Here is a 23,294-nt window from a genome sequence, read left to right as displayed (position 1 = left end):
TATTTGCTCTCAATGCAGTCTTACAATGATCAGTGTTTACAATGTGATCAAACATTATTAGCTCTACTAGATGTGTGTCTTCTTTCACTGATATTGGAAGTGCAAATTTTTAGTTGTAGGGAGTTTTATTTTCACCTCAGTAGTAGGATCACCTTTTGCAATAATGAAATTGTCTCGTCGTGCTAGCTGGTGCTTCTTGTGGCCGTGTCTCTTCTTGTTGGCCTGGGTACTAAATGGAGGATGTCACGGAATTCATTAATACATGGAAATTATTCATTTAAAGGAGGTTTCTTTCCCCTCTGTACATGCCTGCTAATTAGCAGACGAATTTTGATGTTCTAATTGATCGGCTGCAGAGAGACAGCTGTGTGCCCCAGCTGTCCCCCGCTCCGGTGGGCCTCCTCTGCAGCAGGGAGGCAGCAGCCCCGCTCCTGACAAATTGATTTAACTGGAGTGCCGTGCCTTGGGGGAGCCGTGCTCCACGCTGTCGCTGCAGATGACTGCAGCCTTTGCGGATGGCAAACGCTGGAGCGCTGTAATTGCCCAACAATGTCCTTTCCATTGCCTTGCTGAAATTCAATTGTTCACGCCTCACCAAGTTTTCCAGTCCCCCTTCCTGCCCCTAGTGTGGAAATACTGTATTCTGCCCAACTGCCATTTTAGGTAGAAATTCAGATGCTTGACAACAGGGCTTAAATTGTACTTAATATGCTAATACTAGGTAATGTAATGTGCTCAGTCACATATCAAAGTATTTGCATTTAATTAATAGGAAATTGTTCTCTAATGGCATTGTATTTAGCAGGTAGTCATTGCTAGGAACCTTTCACACTAATCTTAGTGCATCAGTGTTCTTCCCAGTACTGTACGGCTTGTGTAGGAATGATGGCTGTGGTGCTCTTAAACAATTGCTCTTTCAATTTTAAGTATAGATTTTTATGGCTTCATGTCCACTTACACCTCATTTTGTCAAATCTGGTAAGCACTTTTGCTGTAACAGGTGCCTCTCCACAAAAATGACAACTGTGGCCCCAGAAAGTACAGCTATCTAATACGTCTTTCATGTCACTCTCCCTCATGAATGGATTTCCAAGCTGTGCACAGCATCATCTACCCTTTCTGGAGGCCACTGATTTTGCCTGAATATACTTCTGGGGGGAAAAAAGAAACAGCACCCCAAAAAGTGCAGTAATGAATTCTAATGTGTGCCACACCATTACCTTTATGCATATCTGATAGATAACCAAGCACATCCAGCACATTTATGGGTGTGCAGCTTTATAGACTACTAGTAGGTAGCATCTGTTCTGGACATTCACAGGTTTTGTGTGGAGGAGGATACAGAGGTTTCCTCAGAAATGGCTGTCCATTGTGTTTGCAGAAATGTAATGTCATTACTTAATATTATTACTATTATTTTTTCTCAGTATGTACCTCCTTGTGTAAATGTGTGCAAGTGACAGGGAATCAGCAGAAAGGAAGAAATATAGGGATTTATACCATTGTTAAGGTAAGACCAGCATATATATGTATGCAGGTATTAAGCCATAAGGCTGTTAAAGATTTTGTCAAACTGACCATATGTTCAGACATAAGTGACAGCCACTAAAAGTTTTGAGAAAAATACCTTTCTGAATTGCACTGAGCTATAGTCCCAAAGAGCAGCAGAAGTTACATTGAGGGTGAGAAGTCGGGATTTCATCCATCTTGTATGCCACTGTTCTCCATCCCTGCACACACAAACAGAACAGTGTGGGTTAAGCTTAAGCAAATATTATTTAGGTAAATGAGTATTCCTTGATGGGAGACAGTTTCCCTAATTGGCAGTGCTTTTCTCAAAACTCTCTATCTTCTGGATAAATACCTCTCTCTCCTAAGGTCAGGCCCTGTACCACATGGTACCATTATTTTCATCCTTCAATAGCCTTTCTTGTTTTATTTGTTGTATTTCCAGTGAGATATAATGTAAGTAATTAGGCATTTTTCCCTCAGAGAATGGCAGAAGCATATCTTGCATAATGAGTAAGATGTTTTGTCGTTAAAAATAGTGCTTATTGGTCATTTTATTTCATTTTATAGCAGCAGCTGAAGATTTACTGAGTACTGCTTGGTAATGCTATATGAAATTCATGGGCTGAGGAAGCAACCTGAACTCTTAATCTTTGTCAGTATTTAAAAAAGTGATGCCCAGTGGACCATCACTAGTAGAACTGGATTATGCTGAGCTCATTTATAAGCCTTAATGGGTAGAAGGATATTCTTAGGTATAAGGTTTGCACCCCACTACTGTGTGTTGTAGCTCCAAGGGGTGTAGAAGAAGGTGTGTGTTCTCCTGACATGGCCGAGATCTCTAAAATCTGAATTGCTCCTTGGGGACTTCTGTGTTGATGCCTGTGCCTGCAGATGGCTGCAAGTCACAGTTGCTGCTTCCCTGGAGTGGGAATGGTGTGGATGCTGTATTGGCTCACCTTTGTCCAGCCATCTTGTGCAGGGCATCACTCTGCCAGCCTGCTTGTGGCTTCATACCAGCACTGCAACTATGGCTGGTAACAGAAAGCAGGAGGCCACAGTAGGGGGACAAAGGAAAAGGAAAGGAAAAGTTCCTGTATCCTCTCTGAATACTGTGAGGCAGTTTTATCCCAGAAAGGCCTGAATGAGTAAGGCAGAGAGGCACCCTTTGGCACATGGCTCAGGATAAAAGTTCTCATGCTCTGATCACGTCTGGCTGTTTGAGTACAATGTGCTCATCAGTCACATACGCTGACTCGAGGTTGTTGCAGTACAGGGTATTATTTGTTGCATGAAGTACTGCAGGTCTTGAGGTCTCCATGGATGGTCAGATGTTTATCCTGCTGTATGTGCAACTCTTTTTCACTGCCCTATGTCAGAGGGGAAAGCATCCTAGTAATCATGGTTTTTTGTTAATACTGTGTGCATGTGCCCCTCCACAACCCATATTCTAGATTCTGTCATTGGGAAAAGCCAGTCCTTCCCTCCCTCTCTTCCTGCCCTCCAGTTGGGATGAAAAGCCAGCAGCTACCTCTGGCTAATGCTAAACTCTGTTTGCTTTAGTACGCACTAACAAGGCAGGCTGTTTCAGCGGAACACTGAAAATTGGAAAATGTGGGGATTTTACCGCTTTAAGGATTAATTTTCTGGGATGGGATTTTTTTTTCCCAACAGCTAAGATGGTTTATATTGAGCATTTTAGGCTGTCACGTCACTACAAGGAGGTACTTAGCTACCAGCAGGGTGCTGAAGATTGCCCGTCCTCTCCTGCATCTCCATGATAATGTTTGGCTGTTGTGTATCAGAGAGGTGTTTGTTCCAGCATATGTTGCAAAGTACCATTTTGTGCTGCCATTATTTAGTTTTGTTTCACAAGAAGTGAACAAAATGGTAAAGGTACACCTGTAATAAAGCTTCCACAGTGTATTATCACAGCTAAGGCATTAAAGAACTGCCACTTCAAGCAGGCAAATGAGTACAGACATGAAAGAAAATGCAGTGCTTAGCTCTTTTATTTTGACCAGTGTAATGTAATTACTTATACTAATCTTCCATTATATTTCCTTGACTAGCAGAGACAGGGACCTAATTGTGTCTCTAGCTGTTGCTACTGCAAAGTACCTTTTAAATCATATTAACATCCATACTTGATCTTCCTACTGGTTTTGACGTGTAGATCACAATATCCTGTTAAATTACTCAGCAAGAGTGGCTGGCTTGCGGTGTATCCAAGCCACAGCATAACAATGTTTCTAGTGTGAGTGATTTGGTGGAAGTAGAACAGGCACTGACCCCTTTTCTCTGGGAAAACACTTGACCTTCCTTTTTCAAAGCATTATGAGTTCTGTGCAGCATTCTAATCTAGCTGGTACTTCAATACCAAGATGCCAGAAATAGTCAGAAATTAATTATTCTGCTTCTGGCTGTTCAAGAAACTGTGCTCCCTTTTCTTTGGCGTCGATCTAGCGGTAGTGATGAACACGTTCTGCACTACCAGGCTGGATTATTGTAACTCACTGAAGCTGAAGATAAAAGCTCCACAGAAACTTGAGCTACCGCAGAGCACAGCAGCCTAGCTCATTAGTAGGTGCAGCACCGCGAGCGCGCAGCGCCAGTGCTGCGCTTCATCAGCTGGCATCCCACTTACTTCAGCAGCCAGCTGTGGGCTCATTCAGCACATAAGGTCACCAGAACACTGGTATGGATGCTGTTTGTCTACACATTGCCACATTGCCTCTGGTACAGGGCTGCCCATCATGTGCAGAATTAAAACTCCCTGGAACTGGACATGACCAGTTTTGGCCAAAGGCCTTTTCCACAATCAGAAAGGCAGCTACAAAAAAAAAACCAAAAAAACAAAAGGTCTCTTCTCAATGTGTAGTCTTTATGTTCTTTTGAAGGAATCCTTCCTCCTGCAGTAGCAGAAGAGACATTTAAAGATGTGTACGTTTGAAAGGAAGGATTGTAAAACTTGGGAACAGAGTAGAATTCACCCTAGAGAAGTCCACGAACTTCCAGTTATGACATTGCCATTCTAGTGATGTAGCAAAAAATGTCGCAGAAGTGCTTTAGCTTGTGTTTTGCTGATCAATACACCATAGTGTACCATGGGTGGATCTCAGTCTTGCTGTCAGGATAGGTATGAAGAGGTCATCTAGCTCCTCTGTGTAGCCTGGTTCCTACAGGAGCTGGAGACTGCTCCCCACAGTCCAAAGGGAGCTGTTTCCCATGCAAAGATTTGAGAAGGCTTGGGAGGCCATGGCAGAGGGTCACAGCAAAGGCTGCAGGGAGGATCAGGAGGACTGCAGGAAGGCAGCTCTAGGAAATGGCAGATGGCTTTTGGATGATGTGCTGACAGAGGGACTTCTGAAGAAATTACATTGTTTGACTCTGCTGTGTGCAGGGAAAGGGAAATTCTGTCATTCAGCTCTTTTAGGCTGCCCTATCTTGTCAGTCTGAGAAATACAAGACTGGAGGGTAGAGAAGTTGTGAGAGTGACTCCTCTAGGCCCTTGGATGAGAGCACCAACCTCTACCAGTCCTTCTTCTTCATCTGGGATGGAAAGCCATGCTACAGAAGGAGAGGGGCTCATCTCTTCCCCTTTGCCTTGAGGACCACCGTGCTTCTTACACTGCTTCTGCTAGAAGTGCTCTGTAAAGGTCATCTACTTCTGCTAGGATGAATTATTTATGGCTACCTTATCTCTTACAGAATTTTTTCCTTAAAGATCTGCAGTGAAGTGGATTGCATGCAATAGTCTGTTTCTCTGTTTTGTGATCCTTTTAGTTGAAAGGTCTGCTCTCTTACTAATCAGAATTACCGCATTATTCCTTTTTTCTCTTTTTTACCCTTTTTTTTTTAATTTACAGTTAAATCAGTGATTTTTTTTTTTTGTCCAGATACAGAGAAAACCAGCACTGTCCTCATTTATAAAAACCTTTTTCTCTCAGAAAGCTCTCATCTTTTAATAAGGCAAGGAAACCCCACATTTCAGTCTCTCCTTCTCAATGAGACCTTCAGGAGCTCTCTTAAATATGTTGCTTTCTTATACATTCTCTTCAGTTTCTCCACACCTCCTGCAAATGCAATGCACCAAAATGTGGCCTCCTCAGTGCTGAGCAGAGCACACTAATTGTTTCCTGGTTTTTTCTGCTAAAATGTCACAGAATGAGAATTCTATCAATTAAGCCTTACAGTATTGGTTCTTATGCAAGTCATAATTCATTGTCGGTTGCACAGCCAAGGTTCTTTGTGGATTTGGGGTTTTTGGGGTTTTCTTTTGTTTTCTAGTTATACCCCATTGTGCATCTCTTGTATTTTGTACCAAACGTGAAGGTGTCTGCATCTAAGGATGTCAGATTTCATTGCAAACTTTTTGTTCTAATGAAAGTAGTCCTCTGAATTTTGATGTATTGTTAAGGTCAGAAAGGGATATCAATAATTTTTCATGAGGTATAGTGGTCTTAATGTGATGAATAACACAGTCATCACAGCATCTGGCTTTAAAATTGGTGAAAAGAAGGATTGATTCTAGTGGTTGCGCCATGGTACATGTTAGGGTAGAAACAAATGAGGATCAGCTGTTGTTTTCCATATGAAACCAAACTGTGGCAATGAGTCAGAAAGCCTGACAGAGTTCAAGCAAATTGTGTGGGTTTCCTGCTGAAATAAGTGGCATACCCTGCAACATATGACATGTCTTCCTCTGACCTAGGACACCTTGCTTTTATCAGCATTCATCTCTGCAATTTATACAGGCAGTCATATTTCACTTTCTCCATTTAATCCTAATAACCAGCTTTTAGAAGAACACGACAGCATAACATATGGGTGGTAAAACTGCTCATAAACCATAATAACATGGCCAAAAAAGCTTAGATAGATAGATGCACTATGCTTATTGTGACATTCTCTGATTAAGAGGTATAGCTACTTATTACAGCCATTAGCTTGGTGACTTGGAAGCAGACTGAAGCCATTATTTGAAAAACAGGTTGTAAGTCCAAATTTTAAACAACTGTGTACTTACTACATGTAAGAGATATAATTATGTTAGCAATTCTGTTCTTCAGTGTGCAGATGGTAATTTTGTTCATTTGTGGTTTGCACACTGATAATGTTTGCTGTAGAACTGGCCTTGGCAGGATTAAATGTGTGTTAACAGTAACTAGGCAGTCTGTAATACATGGTTATAATTTTGTTGATAGGGTTCTGGTGCGATGAAAACCAACCAGAAACATTAGTTTAAATAATTTCTTATTGTAGACAGGCTTTCTCTGTCTGTGTGTGTGTGCATATGTTTTTGCACCTTATTGTTTATTTTTATTGTGTGAAGAATTGTTTCTTTTTTTCCTTCTCATTTGGAAACTTTTATGTTAGCTTCATTTTCAGTGTAGGCAGTATCTGCAAGTTTGTGCCTTTAGGAATAAAAATTCAGTTTCTACTGAAAGTGATTTGAAGGTTCCTATTAGTTTTAGGGGTTGATGTATGTAATATACATTTATGAATGTGTATATGAGGGAGATATAAAAAATAAACCGTCTATTAAAGGTACCCTTTTGATTTCATATTTTCTCAAGAGTTATTCCACAGATGTTTGAGAACAATTAACAGTGTATTTTCAACAGCTACTCCATTTTTCCAGATTGAAAGGGGAACAGATAAATATGCAGATAAAGTCTGTAAAATGCTTTTATGATATTGAGGTTAGGTATTAGATTGTCGTGGTGCAGTACACCTATTTGTACAGTTCATTGTTCAGGTTTTCCCCTTTAGAATTGTGTGACACTCTCACTTTAATTAAACAGATGTAAAAGAGGAAAAAAAAATAGTTACATAGCAAGCCCAAGATGCATAATAAATAAATAACATCTTCTGTTGTTTCCTGTTGTTTAGCCAATACAAAGAGTTTTGCAGTGTCCTAAGGAAAAATGGCATAGTACAGCATACTGTATAAATGTACATTAAATATATTACATACTATATAAATTATATACAAGTGTACTTATAAAAAATAGACTGCATATTACAATTATCTATGCATGTTTACATGTTAAAAATTCTATATAATAACCACAAATTTTATGGCTAAAAAGTAAAAAGTGCCATAGGATGTATTGTCTTAGAATGGCCCAAATTGTATCAATTCTCAGAATAAATGAAAAAATCTTAGTCTAGGTTTCTATATTATGCTCTAGCAACTCAAACAAGATTTTGCCAAAAGCATCATAGCTACCAGAGCCACATAAAGCAAATATGATTAAAAGATCTCATTTAGTATCACCAAAAGCCCTGACTACTTAATGTTCTTTTATGATTCTCTACATCCCTGAGTTTGTGAGAGCAGTGTTACGGGTAAATGAGGGTGTTTCATCTCAGTTTGCCGTGCTCACAGGAGAAGACAATCACCCACTTTGTGCCCTTTGGATCCTGTTAGGACCAGCCCTAAAGGCTCTTCCCTTTTTCCTGTGACTTGTGGGCTGCAGCGCGGTGTGAGCAGAGCTTCCTGCATGTGAGGCTGCGAGTGGCGCTTGGGGAGAGCACGCTCTGTGACAGCACTGCACACAGATGTGCTCAGTAATGTGTGTGCAGTGCTCCTGCTGGCTTTCCTCTCTCACTCTTCTCTCTGAACACCATCACCTGCCAAGGCAAGGATTTCATCTTTTCTGTAGAGAACTTAGTACAGTTGCTGGCAACGTAAATATAAAAGGAATATTAAAGAGCACTTTTATTAACATGAGCAAATGTATTCAGAACTTAATCAAAACTAATTCTTTCTGAGACTGAAATGGTTACTGTGATTTTAAAGGAATATATTATTGTTCAGGGAATGTTAGACCCTTTGGCTTCTGATTCCAGATGTGTTAATAAGTCCTTCATTAGGTATTATTAACAGCAATTTATTATATGCTTTACAGATATAACCATTACACTTAGAATATGTTTAGGTATTTTTAACTTTTGTAAGCCAGTATAGCATCAACTATCTGTGAATCAAAAAAAAGAAAAAACAAAACCCTGTGAATGAACCTAAAATATTCTGAAAAATTCACTTTTTTTAAGAAAATGAGTGTTAATTTTGTAACTGAGAAAAAAATTACACTTTAATACGGTGTAGTTAAACATTTGAATATGATCAATAGCACACAACATGCATTTGTTTTCTGGTCTTTAAATAAACTTGCCTTTCATTGCCCCTTGTTGATCTAATTATTGATGTAAGGCTGTTGATACTTCCTTAAATTGTTACAGCTTTGGGCAAATATTCTTAATAGAGTCTTTTTTCTTCCACCAGACAGCAGCAAGATGTCTGTCCTGTATTTGTCCCCAAAGAGTTACAGCATTAAAAATATATCCCTAAACATAAATTGCAAGTAATATTTTCTTCTCCTTCATCCTGGAGTCTTCTGAAATTAAACAAACCTGCCTGCCTGTCATGCAGGCCACCCTGCAATGTAGCAGCTTTGGAAGGCATAAGCCACAACCCTCCTTATTTATTCCTATGCATTTTTGCTCCTCTGAGTCACTTGCCTTCCCAATTTTAAATCCTAGATAATGCTTTCTTTCTGCCCTTTTATTCCTCCCTCACTGTTGCCTCTTTTTGCAAGAGCAGTCTTTTTTTCAGACTAGGTATGCAAACATCTGACTCACTGGCACTTTGATTGCAGAGAAGGATGTTGCCTCAAAAAAACCCAAACAGGATGTTATAATCTGTTTTCAGACTGTCAGAAGAGATATGGCTGATTCTGAATCAGTCAGCAAAAACTGACTTTGACCATCTCTGAGACCTTAAAATGTTCCTTGAGAAATACTGATTATTAAAAGAAAATATAAACTTCATGAGGCAGCAGATGTTTATGCACGGAAAAAAATCATGTAAGTCTGGAGATTTGTATAGCATTTTTTTTATATAATCATTAGCAACCATCTCCTGTACAGTAGGTTGCTTTGTATGGCAGTGTAAGTGAAATGTTGGAAAGCATATCTGATTTATTAGCCACCAGCTAATAAGTGTTGCTTTTTGCCCCTGTTTACCAGTGAGTAAAATTTGAAACAGTCATGGAAAATAATCTGAATTGTGTGTTAGTGACCAGATGAGATAGATAACCTTGTGTAAATAACAAATTAACAGGCCAGTTATACTGAGTGTAATACCTAGGAATGCAAGCTCTGCCACAAATGCTGCCCAATAAATGGGGCTTTGCAAGCAGAGTGCTACAGGGCACCCCAAAAGGGCATCTAGTGCAGCCCCTCTGTCAGAAGGATCATCTTTCCTTAATCATACCCTGAAGGTCGTCATGTTCCAGTTTGTTGGAAAAATTTGCTCCCTGTTGTGGTCTACAGTTTGTTGCCCTCATGAAAAGCCTAGGAATTGCTATCCTAGGGGGTTTTTGTACAACATTGCAAATCTACTCTGTAGCTATGGCAAAAAGGTACAGGAAGAGGGACAGTCACTTGAATGCATCAGACCTGGCTCAAAGTTAGTGGAGAAGGAAGGGGAATGAGATTTGAATTTACTGCATGTTGTGACAGGAGAATACCTTTTTCCCCAATTCCCAAAGCTGGGCTGAGCAGTTGTCTGATGCCTGTTCGTAACTTCATATACAATAACCAACATCTCAAGCTCTGCCTGCAGCCTAATGCAGACTTCCAATCTTTGGTGTGCTCAGTTGGCATGCTGCTTTTCTCTACACTGACAGAAAGGCAAATGATATCTGCCAGAGTCCCACTGTTGCTGGAGGTGGTGAAGCCAGGGGCATGAGTAGCTAGGCTGGTGTATCTGCAAGGAAAAGTTTCATCAGCTCAGGAGCATGGGGTGTGAGGTTGTCCAGAACAGCGATGTAATGTGGTCATGTACCAGCAGGTGGATGGGGAAGAGGGAGGTAAATAAATCCAAAAGTACGTAAATGCCCAGCACACACTGGCAGATCGGACACAACCTGGTTTCCCTCAGTTGGTAAGGTAGATGGAGAGTTTTTGTATGATGGAGTGGAGGGCAGGGCACTGACCGCTGTGTTGCGCATGTGCTGTTCTTCAGGCTTTGTGGCACTGCCTTGGGGAGGTAGCAACCCTCCTGCCTCCTAATGCACATTATCCATAAGTGCTTGTAGCTAAACTCAAGGAGTTGTCCTCTCTGCACTGTGGTGGTACCCAGAGGCGCTCTGTGGATCAGGACTCTGTGGTGCTTCAGCACTTAGGGGAGCCCCTTGGGCAGCTGCAGTCGCATGCAGATGGTGCAGGAGACTGTGGTGCCTTCAGGGAATGCTGCCATCCAGCCTGCAGTACCTTGGGAGAGCACCTGGTCCTTCAGGGAATGCTGCTACCCAGCTTGCAGTACCTTGGGAGAGCACCTGGTCCTCCCTGTGACCTTCTTGGTGCCGATTGTTCCTTGTTAGAAGGCTCAACTGGAATTGTGTCACGCGAAGAGACAAAGTTCATTCATGATCTCGGCTAATGCACTTTTGGGTAAAGATGGACACAGCGTGCGTGACGAGCGGAGATGGTGAGGACTGCGAGACTGGAAAGGACTGGTACTGAGAGTGAATCCTCCTGTTGCTCTCTGAGTCAGACTCCTCAGGGCAAATGCACTGAATTGCTTCACTCAGCTGGGCCCTGTACCACAGGCTGATTTCTGTTTGGGTGCGTGATGTGTGAGTGACTAACCACCATCCTCCATGAAGATCTTGTGCATTCCTGTGGAAAAGGCTGGAATCTGCAGTTCCCACCTGAAGGGACAGTTAACTGCATTCCTTTGATGTGGGTTACATCACCTCAGCATGGAGGGGGAACATTGTTGTTGCTCCCCAGCTCCAAGGCTTTGTACACCACCAGGTACTCCAAGTAGCCTTGTTCCTGGTTTCTGTCTCTCAGGTGGGCACTGCACACCTAATGGAAAAAATTATACTGGAAAGAATCAGTATGGAAATAAATGTGTAGTCGTTTAGTCAGAGTAGAACTGCTTAGTTGTACTCTTTCCCCTTTTATTGGGATTTTGAACACTTTCCTGAAAATAGAATTATGCACAAGTAATTTCTAGCTTTTTTTTTTCCTACAAAGGGTTTTGTTTTTTTCTCTTAGTTCTGCCTTCTCAGATGTTTTCTGATGTGCTTTCATCTTGGTGGTTGCCATACACTTGCTTGTGAATTAGAATGTATTAAAAAAATTATATGGACATGCTGTCTTTAGTATGTAAGAGGTCTTTATCCCCTGCAGAAGCGAAGTGACCTGTGATAGTTAATACATTTCTTTCAAAGACTCCAGGGAACAACAATCTATCAGCTTGTAAAATAGATAAATGAATTCATTTGACAAAGATCAAGCAAAAAGTCTTTGGGAGAGGGGACATGAAGCAAGGTTTCTTACAAGCCTGGTTTGGTAATGGCTGTTTGGTAGACCAGCCACTGTCTCTGATGAGGGCAGTCAGAGGCACACAAAGGGATGCTTAATTTTGGCAGCTGCAAAGGTCATTTCTTGGAAGCTGGTGTTGTCTGCGTCAATTACTTTATCTTCTTATATTTCTATCCTTTGTTTGCTTTTGATCAAAGTTCATTCTTTTTGGGGTTATATTGCTTTGAGGGGGAGTTAATTTCATGATATGAAATGGTAGTGCTTCATCCAAAGAAGGGCTGAATTCTGAATTCTAAGGTCTGTAGTGTCTTTCATAACAAAAGTAGCATCACATCTCCAGTTAATGCAGACCACAGGGAAGCTTCAGAATTCCATTTAAGCTGGGTTGCATCCTCATCGCAGACCTTTGTTGCATTTTACCTTTGCAAGAAGCTGTCAGTGCAAAATACTTGTTTTTCAATACAAACGTGGTGGGCTTGTAGCTGTTCAGACCTGTCAAACACTGATGGTTGTCTCAGAGGCATCACCCAAGGACCTGCCAGCCCAGCAAGCTCACACTTGGTAGGTTTTGCACTCCTTGTGCTTGGCTCAGTGAATCCAAGGGGAATCAGGAGAGCCCTGAGGTTTCAGTGCATTGTTACACACCAGCTGCAGAACCCCATCAAGGAGGTACAGTAAAAATAAAAAGGGCCCCAGCAAGGGTTAATGTACTGGAACGACTGAAATGATGACTGTTGATAAATACTTTGTGTAATTAGTATAATACTTTCTTCTGTTAATGAGCTGAAGCCGGGGTGGGGTGCAGCTGCTTGGGGGCAGGGAGCACTGAGGGGGGATTTGAGACTGACAGCGCACTCGGCCTCTAATAATCTACTGGGCCATTTTTAATTCACAATAGTTTTTCAGAATATTTGATGTAGTCCTTTTTCTGTGCTTATTGAAAGTGCCCCTAATGTTTTAATTCCCACCCCAATGGAACAGAAAGTGAATAAACAAGAAAATGAATGGAGATGTATGAAATGATAATCTTAAACTTAACAAGCCTGTTTGTTTTTTCAAGCTGCTGAATAAATCCTCTGTGATTTGTGCTGCAGAGGTCAATGTTCTGCTGTAGGAAATGACTGGTTACATGTCAGTATTCTCCAAGAGTTCATCTCAATTACTGGATTTGTCAAACATGACAAGCCTGAATGACTCTGTGGTGAAAATAGCACACAGTTTGACTATTGAAGTAATTGGAGCATTGACATTTAACCAAACTGCAAGAGAATTGCAGTAATAAGTCTGAGGAGCACTACCACAAGCAAAACAGAGAGCAGTATTTTTATAAAATAAAATATTTTATATTTTACCAGTTAAACTGATGCTTTTTTTGTGTTTTGATTAGGGTATATTTCAGTATACTTTTAATTTAAATCATAAGATTAAAAGGAAATGGTAATTCCTTCTTGCTACTTTTTTTTGAAGAAGTACTAAGATTTGTATAATTGGAAACTCCATTAATTTGATTGGGTTAAATTAAAATTAATTCAATTTTAATATTGGTTCCATTTTAATATTGTTATGAATAATTCATGTATGTATTTTTAATGTCCTCTTAAAGTTCACACATTATAAAGTTAAAAATCTATGTATGTATATACATGTATGTGGAGATCATCATGTGATGATCATCACAGAATTAGGTTATAAATGCGTTTATTACTTGATCTCCACTTGCTGCCTTGCTAAAGAAGTATTTCTGGGCTTTCAAGTCTGAGGTGGGGATATTAAAACTCATTGCTTTAGTAAATGCAAAAGAGCTTTTCTAAAATAATTTGAAAGTCATTTGCTTGTCTCCATCTGCAATGAGATTTTAATTTTTTTAAAGATATTATTTCTGATGGTAAATTCTACGTACATAAACTTTTTCAATATAAAGGATTTTGAGAACAATACAACTGTCAGTCAGTGTGGCTAATTTGGATTTATACCTGTGGATCAGACGAGATTTTACAGTCACCAAAATTGTGTTTCAGACAATGGCTTAAACGACAGCCTCTTCCAGTGTCTGGAGTAGGGACTGAAGTAATGATGATTTATGACAGTAGTCTGAGGGGGCTCATCCTCAGGTGAGTTACCTACATTTTGGCACATTAATTTTACCTTATCTGAACTTGAAAATCTGTTCTCTCCCAATTACGGGAGCAATTCTTCATGTGGAAATTGGGACTCGTCTGTTCCTGGTGAAGTAAATCAGACAAAATAATCCCAAAAGACAGGGTCAGGAGCATGATGCAACCAACAATATGTCTGAAGTACCTCAATTACATTAACTTCTATTTTTTGTGGGGTACAGAGTATGATTTGCCGCTTCTGCAGCCACATCTTAATTATTGTGCTATCACAGCAGCAGAGAGCAGTACTTATGGATTTAATACGTTACTTGCCTTGACTTGCTTAAGTCCCATCTCCAAAGAGCTGTTAAACATAATGGTTAAGTCTGTCTCTCTTGTGTAAAAGTATGTGTTTAAATCCATCTGGTTTCAATGAGACTCATACATATGGGTGAGTTTTTAGCTCAGCAGTAAAAATATAAATTGAATATATAAATTGAAAATATAAATTGAACTGCTTTACTGAATTTGGGGCTTGCATGATGCAAAGAATCACCTAGTCACAGCCTCAGTACAGATTTTGGGAAGTCTTTATAAGGACAGACTTTCCTGTATTTCCCAACGGAAAAAACAAAGGAGAATTCAAGGAAATGCAGATGATGTTTGGCTATCTGTTTGCTGACCTTCGTGTGAAAACTAGCTATTTGTTAGGACCAGAACAAAATCTTTGGAAAAACAAAATCTTTGCAGGTGAGAATTGTAGTTTTGGTTTGTTTGTTTTCCCCCTGAATTACATCCTAGGGGTCAGGGCGGGCTCAGGGTTGGGGAGAGGAGACCTAGAGTCTGCTTCAGTTTTTTAGGTACATTCTATAAAACCAGTCATCTCCTCTGTCACTGATGTAAATCCATTCCATCCAATGTCCTCACGTTGCTCCTGATTTTCGCCTCGTGTGTTAGAGATCAGATACACTTTCCCAAAGAACAAGCTCCTGTTCCAGAGCTGAAATGGCACTCTCCTTACCTAATATAATTCCATTTACTTGGAGTGTCATGGCATATTGGAGTTGTCCATCTTTTAGTGCTCTTGTCAGTTTCACCTGTAAATTAGCTTTGAAGATCCTAAGTCATACTGAAGTGTTCCTCACAGAAGTGCCTCAAGTGAAATGAAGTAAATAATTATAAAGGAACGGCAAGCTGTGCTCTTTTCTGGAGAGTCTAAAAGCGGAAACCTCACATTCATGCATGCAAGAAGAAACTTCCTTATTAAGCATTAAATAGTTTAGACAGTTTCAGCTACAAAGGTTAATGTAGAGCCCAAATCAACTATTTGGAACATCAGGAAGGGAGGAATGATTTTTTCTGTACTATACAGTGGAGAAACATCCATCAGTTACCTCCAGAAGAAACACCCGTCTAGGAAAAAAGCATCGTGATTCTGAATGAACAATAAAACAGGAAAATGGTTTGGAACAGGTTTTTTTCCAAAGCTTCTGGAGTAGAAAGAAATCAGGTAAAAACTGGGAGCAACGTTACCTTTCCGCTCTTGGGCAGGGGGATGAAGGCAGCGTGCACTCTGACATTAGGAAAGCAGCATAGCCTGTGTTAGCCATCCAGCCTGTTAACCATGTTTTGAACTTCCAGATGATGGAAACTATGCAGAAATGCCAGATACCAAACACAGTAAATCAGCATCCAGCAAAAGGCTGCTGCCAGAGATTTCCAAGGCAACAGGAGGACCTTGTAGCAATTTTACCTAACATGTAGACCTAAAGTCTGAACACAGTGAAATAATGTATGGTTCTGGATGGTAAGAATGAAAATGCTAGGGAGATTTTGCAGATGACTGCCAGGGAATAGCTGTCACTAGAGACACTTGAACAGGTGCCAGTTGATGTTAGGACTTTTGAAACAATCTGCATAAATGCCAGGTGGAAGAGCGCTCATTCCAAAATACCGAGTTTTTCTCTAGATTACTGGCCCTGCAAGATGACAGTTTGTGAGGGCTCAAAATAGCAGCTCTAAAATGCAAGAGTGCAGTTACAAAGTGCACACAAAGTTCTTTCAGTCAGATTTCATTCTGATGGTTCTGCAAATTTGCCTAAGATCCAAAGCCGTCCACGTTGCTGCTTTACTGAGCAGTACTGTCTGTCCAAGAAGTTTCATCTGCTTGGTGAAATTGAGTTATAAAAAGTTTAATTCAAGAGATTTGTCAGTGATTTGGCCAACAAAAGAAAGCAAATCCCAATATACTTTAGCAAATCCTATTGTAGGTGACTTACATGGAGCAGATGGGGAACTAGGCTGGGTTTTGCTCTGTGGACTGTGATTGAAGAGCTCCATTGATTCAGACTGAGGCAGCTTAAGAAGTTACTGCCATCTAGTTTGCCCTGCCTCTGTTGGAATTTCTTATCCTTGAGGTAAAAATAGCAAAAAGCAGTGTGCCTGCTCCCCAGCCACTGCAGCTCCCAGCTTGAGGGCAGTGTGATTCACCTTCAGGTTTTATTTGGTATTGAAGCAGCTGTAAGCTGAGGTGGCGGGGAACTTGGAGTCACTAACTCATCAGATTTAACTGTGGCAGCGGAGTGGTATGGGAATTGGATGGGAGGACCAGCGACCTCTTCAGTCACCACTGTTAAATCCAGTAGGAATTGCTTTGCAGAGAGCTTAAAGTCCCGAATGGAGAAGTTGCAGTGAACCGTTCCTTTCCTGCAGCATGGTTGACCAGTGCTTTGCTATCTTCAGGGAATGAAGGAGCCCTCTGTTAGCTGGTAACTGTAGTCGTCTTCTTATTGAGCTCCTTTAATAAGTTTGTTAAGAAAACCTTGATGATTAATTAGAAAGCTAATACTAAATACAAGCAGTAAATAAATAACAACAAATATGGAGCACACGCATTTACCTACATTGTTTTAGTGTCTTCTAAGAGATAATATCTTAGTTTTACTCCTGTAACTGATTCAGGGCAAAAGTATATACTCTCATATGATACATGACTAACCATGCAGCTGTAAAGGAGTTGTACAATTCAAAGGTGCTTCTGAAGTAATCTTTAAGAAACTGTCAAACTTGTCAAATGTGGTAAGCATGAAGCCATGTTTTTGTTCTGTAATTCTTCTCCTTTTTTTAGCAAATTGTGAACTAGAGATCTGATAATTGTTTTTGTTGGCTTGGGAGAGTATCTTTCAGATTTCCAGAGGACCTTCTGCAGGGATCTAAAGTTTTGAATTTAAACTACAAGGTATTTTGTGATGCATCATGTTAGTTTTACAGAAAAAAATGATCTGTTAGTCCATGAATCTCATCCTTATTCGTGCTTACACAAAAGTAAAGCATTTGAAATAAACCATCTCTACTTGCAAGGTTAATATAGACTTGATGTAAAAAGGCATTTTGGCATTAGTGTAGTGCTTAAGCACATGCTTAACTTTGAGTCCAGAAGCTGAAATGGAGCAGTAACCTGGGGCTTTATTCAGCACAACTTAGAAGCTTTCTCAACGAGTAAAGGACTTGATTTCCCTTTCTTCCCTGTGAGGAGACACACCCAAGATTCCTTTTCTAAGGATTTTTACTATAGCACTCAGGGAGAAGCAGGGAAGTAGCAAAGGACGTTTCCTAGCACATTCTGATACACTGCTACCTTGAGACAGCATAACTTAATCATCATATTTTTTCACTAAAATGATGTGGAAATACTTTAGGTTTATAGTATGGAAACTTTGAGACTTAGCTGAGTTCTGCTTTTGTATTTGGTATCCCACAGCACTTAGGTCTGTGAGCTTGTCACTTTCACTCATAGCCAAAGACAGTGTTCACTTATATAAAACCCTATAAAGTCAGAGCTCTTTTTCGTATTCTGACTTATTATTAACTTCTTCTTAATAGCAGAACTCACAGCTTTCTTTGTTGTTATTTTTCTGTTAAGGGAAAAAATAAAGTTGCTTTCATTTTTATATAAGTTCAGTTATTTAATCTGAGTGTGACACTCAGGCTTCAAAGAATTCTGTGCAGTGCATTTTTAATCTGTTATTTTTAATGAATTCTAGTCACTAAGAAATACTGTTATCTAGGTCAGATTTTTTGAATATTATTTTACTGTGGCTACACATCCTGCTGTGCTTTCTCTAAATGAGCTCCCCAATGAGGTCTTGCTGTTTCACTTTCTCACAGCTTTGTGGAGTAACTTTTCTTACTGTAAATGTAGGTTGTGGTTTGTTTTTCAATACAAATGTATTCTTAACTGAACCATCATCCACCCATCTAAGACTCAGTCTTAAACTTTCTTGGGGTACAATGGAAGAGGACATAAAATATTTTTAAATTTTTCATTGATATTTTGATCCTTCCTGGCTGGAAGGAAAGGAAATGAGATGATTGACCCAAAATTTATTACTTCATTTCAAAGATGTTGATATAACTGCTTGTCTGTTGGTCAGAGCAAAATGGCCTTGACCAGGAGGCAGAGCAACACATCACTTGATGTCATGGAGAAGCTTTGAGATTTATGAGCATTTCTCTTTCTGGACCTTTGTTGTAACATCTCCATCTTTACCCTAACTTACCTCTTAGTATGTGTCCCCCAGAGATTTCTCCGTCCCTTGAACAGAAATGTCTGTTAGCCATGCCTACAGGAGGGGACATTGAGCAGTGGTCACCTTAGATCACCTAGATCAGTGACAGAGTAAAATTGCACCAGATTTCCTTCAGTTGGCTTTCCTACCCTTTTCTGGCATCATGTTTTCTTCAACATGTACGGATTGGGCACATACCTCTGTGCTCATTGGTAGAATATCACCATTGTTTCTTTATTTAGTTGAAATCTTTCTTCACTCCTTATGGAATGATTACTTACATAAAGATATTTCCATGTACATGTCCTAACAAAGCAGTTCATCTCTTAGGATTGTTTTCTTCATCAAAGAAATATTAAAGCTTATAATTGTGATGATTTTCCATGTGAAGTGTGAATTTCTGGCAGTGATACCACATCAGCTTATAGGTAGTTGAAAGGAAAAGGCAGTTTTGTAATCTAAATGGGTAAGAAGAGAAAAGCAGAGGAATAAGGTGGAGTTTATAGCAGAAGGAGGATGCTGAAACTGAAAAGATTAGTAGGAAGCTGGATGACAGCCAGGTGAAAGCACTTCTGAGGCAGCTCACTCGGTGCTTCCTGTTCTGGAGCTTAGATGTTAGGGTTCTGAATTTCCCATCTCACTGAGGTTTGTGGCAGACCTCAGTAGTCTGAAAACAGGGGCTGTAACAGGGCACTCAAGGAGCAGTTGCCCTTAAAAGTTTGGGCTTAGAGAAATTCTGGGTAGAGTCACTGGTGCCAAAGCTATATAAAACTGACTGATCCCAAGGAGTTCTGAGCTCTGTGAATGCTAGCTTGGATTAAAAAACATATTTTTAATCAATAATTAATTAATTAAATACAATACTGCAGCTTTACTAGAAGTTTGCAGCTAGCATTGACATACAGCCAAAAAAGAAAAAAAGGGATGTGGACTTCAGCCAACAAGAAATTCAGCCATTTCAACTGACCTGACCTGGTGTAATTTCATTTTCAAGTAACACAAGAAGGACTTCAAAAGGCCCTTGAATAGATGGTGGATAATTGACTCCTAGCAATGAGTGCTGAATATGGAGGTGCCTGTGCTGGTTATTATTAGATGTATTGTCAGCCTTTGACACCACTGATCACAAGGCTTATTGACACGTGTGCTGTATGATCTACCTCATACCTAAGTTAAGCATTCAGGCAGGTGGTCAACATAACAACAATACCTCTCCCAAGTCTCGTTTAAACCCTAGTTTAAAAGTTCAAGAGGGACTTGGCTTGCTCTCTGCAAAAAGGGAAATTACTGAGGTGAATTTTGCTGTCTGAAAGAGCCACTGGATGTGGATTTGTGTTTCAGTAGGCACCTGTCTCTGATTAGATCTTCCAGCGCTCATTACTGAAAAGGTAGTGCATTGGGACACATCTATGGAAATGGAGGGTTTTTTTAGTAGCAGTTTGAAGGTAAAGCAGTCTTTTTCAATCCTTTGCCAGGTCTATAAACATCCAATTCTGCTTTTGTAATGTAAATTAAGTGTCATTAAAGACCATCTGTGGTGCTGGGTTTGCTTTTGTTTATATATATTATATTATATTATATTATATTATATTATATTATATTAGTGCTGAAGACATATATCCTTAGAAAGTACTTGTACCTTTTTATTAAAGGTTAAAATTATTCTGAAGCATATTTATTTGGACATCTCTGACCAGTGACATTTTGAGATCAAGACCTTTGAGGTTCAGCATATGGAACAAAATGTTACAATTCTTTTATTTCTGCCATCCCATTCATTCATTGAGATGGCTGAAAGTGTGCCCAGTGAATTCACAAAGAGCTGTATCTTGCCCTCTTCAAAGCTGGTGGGCTGGAATGGGAGAGGACAGGAGGGTGGTATTTAGAGAAATACTTTTTTTTTTCTCCACAGTGCTGGTTATTTTCCCTATGTAGGCTTGGTGATGCCTCTAATAGCAGAGATAGTACTGATAATTGGCCTGGTTTCCTACAAGAAAAGTGGGTTCTTGTTCTTTACTTTCTGCTCCTGTATCTGTGTAATCATGCAGTAGGAACAGTCTGTCTGTCACTGTTGGTTAAGCAGGAGGACTGGGATTCATGAGGACAATAACGGCCCAAAGTCATCCAGAGGAGTTTTAGGGAATTTCAGAAGTGTGTCAAACCCAGCCGCAGGTCAGGGTCCCTCTTCACTCTGGGCTGTCCCACACTCCATCCTGCTGGCAGGGAGGGCACCTCCCTCAAGTGCGGCAGCCTGGGCTGACACAGCCCTTCTTCGAGGTGTGGGAGTGGGAGCTGACAGGTATCCCGGCTTTCTGCGAGTTCCCAAAACCTATTGCCCTTTTTTGTGGAGGTGGTGGAAACACCTAGATCTAGAACAAGATGAAACAGCATGTGCCTCTGAAAAGGAGCAAACAATAAAACTTCTGCAAATCGAGATGATTCATTGCTCAGAGCTGCTCGCTGGGGAAGGGACCAGAGAAGAAAGCAGGACAAAAGACATTAGCACACAATGTTTAAGCAAAAATGCTCAGTCCTGCTGCTGAGTTCTTTAATACATCCTAAAGCAGCAATAGGGCCATAGCTTTTTGCTTATCAGTTCATCTTTAAATGAGAAAAACAGCTGATTAAAGTGTGTATCTTATTCAAGCATTGTGATGGCAGGCTGATGCTCACACACAGAGGCTGACTAACAATAGCCTAAAGGTAAATGTCTTTACATGTGTAAGAACGCCAGAAGCAATCTTACATTTAATGCATCTTAATTGACAGTGATGGATTTACTCTAACTTTTTATTTCACTAATGGACTCTGTAACACCTAACATCTACATTGTAACAAATCAATCTTATCTTGACTTCTTTTTTTACAATAAAGGCATGTTTGTAGGCAATTAATTTACCTACGATTTCCATTACCATTGATGTGGCTACCATTTATTCTTATGGCTGAGTTCCTGGTGCTTTCCACTGGAGCTGTCTTGGGGGTTTAATCCATGTTTTTGAAATCTAAATTTGCAAGAAGGTGTGGATTTAGAGGAACTCTTAAAATATATTTCTTTTCTTTTAAAATGAGATTCTATTTTTAAAATGCCTACAGCAAGTGTATTTGACTATTTTTAGTACTGTAAATTGGAGCCTAATCTGCCTTTCCCATCCCTATGCAGTAATACCAATAAGATAAATTAATTTACTCTAGACTTTTATTAGTCCCAGTGAAAACAATATCTAGTGAGATTGAGGTAGTAAAGGCTTTGTATGTGAAATTTGGATATGTATTTTCAGAAAAGAAATGTAAAAAACCAATTCTGCTGGCTTTGTTTGACCAAATTTGTGTACAAATACAACTAGCAGATTAACAATGCATAATGTGCTCTGTGGGTGTGAATTTCTGAAGAGCCCTCCGCTCTCGATGCGTGACATTTTCAAAGAGGGCAACACCTTCAACAGGCAACATCATATCATCATGTCTGTTCATCTGTTGAAATTGGTTTTAAAGGTATCAATCCCATATTTCATTGAAAAAAGGCTTATCCAACATTGTTTCAGGAGACAATGTTTTCTTTTCAAGACCTGGTTCAAGAAGTGCCATACTGTTTGGATGACAGCTGGATATATTTTTAGGTTGATGTGTTATTTTGGAGAACTGTGACTCATTGTAAATTGGTTTGGGGCTCTCTTCTTCCTTTGTGTTCTTTTCTCCTTGCCTTGTTAACTTACTCCTCATGCACTCCAGAGATTCTCTTCATGCAGTGGCCTGGTTTATGTCTTTTTCTTAATATTGTACAATCTCCCACCACTTACATATGGTCAAAAATTGCATCATCAATTTTATTCTTGTTATAATATTACCCTAGAATCTTCCAAGCAGATTATCATACGTTATCAGTGTAGCAGCAATGTCCCTGGGGCATCTCTTCCCAGGCAGTATCCTAATAGTTTGTTCTCCACAGCATCTTTTCTCGCTCTTTCTCTGTGTAGCAGTGGACAACTGTTCTGAAGAGTGCTTCTTCCCAGACCTGCAGGTCCAGTCCCCTGCTGATTTGTTTAGCAACACAATCAGTGCTGCTGTTCCTAGCAAGATGAATTTCACTGCTCTGTGGACACAAAAATACAAGCCACAGATGCCTAGCTCTATTGGAAAGTGAAATCTTAATTCAATAGGAAACACGAACTTTCTTTACTTTGGCTGAACATTTAAAATGTCTTTATTAAAAAAAATCATCTCATTGAAGCAGTTTCACACTGGTTTTATGCTAAAGCTTGCCAATTTCCCAGCTGCCTGCTATTCAGTAAAAGACAGGTAGCATCCTCTCTTGTGCTTTTTTGACCCAGATTCTTTATTCACTTACGTCAGTGTTTGCAGTAAACAGGAATTTGCAATAACCAAGTGCTGAATCCTGTTGTCTTGTGACTGAACTTTTCAATCTTTGAATAACTACCCAGCAGCAGAATAAAAATGAAGCAGAGGAATAAAGTCTGAAATACTCAATAAAAATACAAGTGAGGATCATTTCAAAAAATGGTTTATAGGAAGCTATACTAGAGGATTTGCATATGTTGTAATTTACAATCACATCTGCTTTGCACAGTCCACTGTCACTTCTGTATCCCATTCCCATCATAGCCAATGCACATAAGCCTAAATGTGGAAAAAAACCAGACATCTGAAGAAATTTTCTTCCCTGCCCCCTCCTCTCTGCATTTTTGTGACACTGTTAACCTAACTGGGTTATGTGTAACTTGGTAAAGTGTATCAGAGTGTCATTGCTGTTCTT

General features: G+C 39.9%; 1 protein-coding gene across 15 annotated transcripts in view; it reads left to right on the top strand.

The window, feature by feature from the left end:
* Positions 1 to 23,294, top strand: part of LOC128942722 (poly(rC)-binding protein 3-like) — a 495,488-nt gene that overhangs the window by 385,523 nt on the left and 86,671 nt on the right. Inside the window, exon 5 of one of the 15 annotated variants that reach the window (XM_054285354.1) lies at positions 13,875 to 13,967. The exons of the other annotated variants lie outside the window; for them this stretch is intronic. The gene's annotated coding sequence lies outside the window, so the exon portion shown is untranslated. The remainder of the gene's footprint in view (positions 1 to 13,874; positions 13,968 to 23,294) is intronic. 15 annotated transcript variants of the gene reach the window in all.

Source organism: Melozone crissalis, unplaced genomic scaffold, assembly GCF_028551555.1.
Source record: "Melozone crissalis strain CALT ecotype California unplaced genomic scaffold, PUWL_Pcris_2 ptg000042l_1, whole genome shotgun sequence".
In the NCBI taxonomy this organism is placed as follows: domain Eukaryota; kingdom Metazoa; phylum Chordata; class Aves; order Passeriformes; family Passerellidae; genus Melozone; species Melozone crissalis.
The sequence above is the reverse complement of the archived record's forward strand: the minus strand, read 5'-3'. Positions and strand labels throughout refer to the sequence as shown.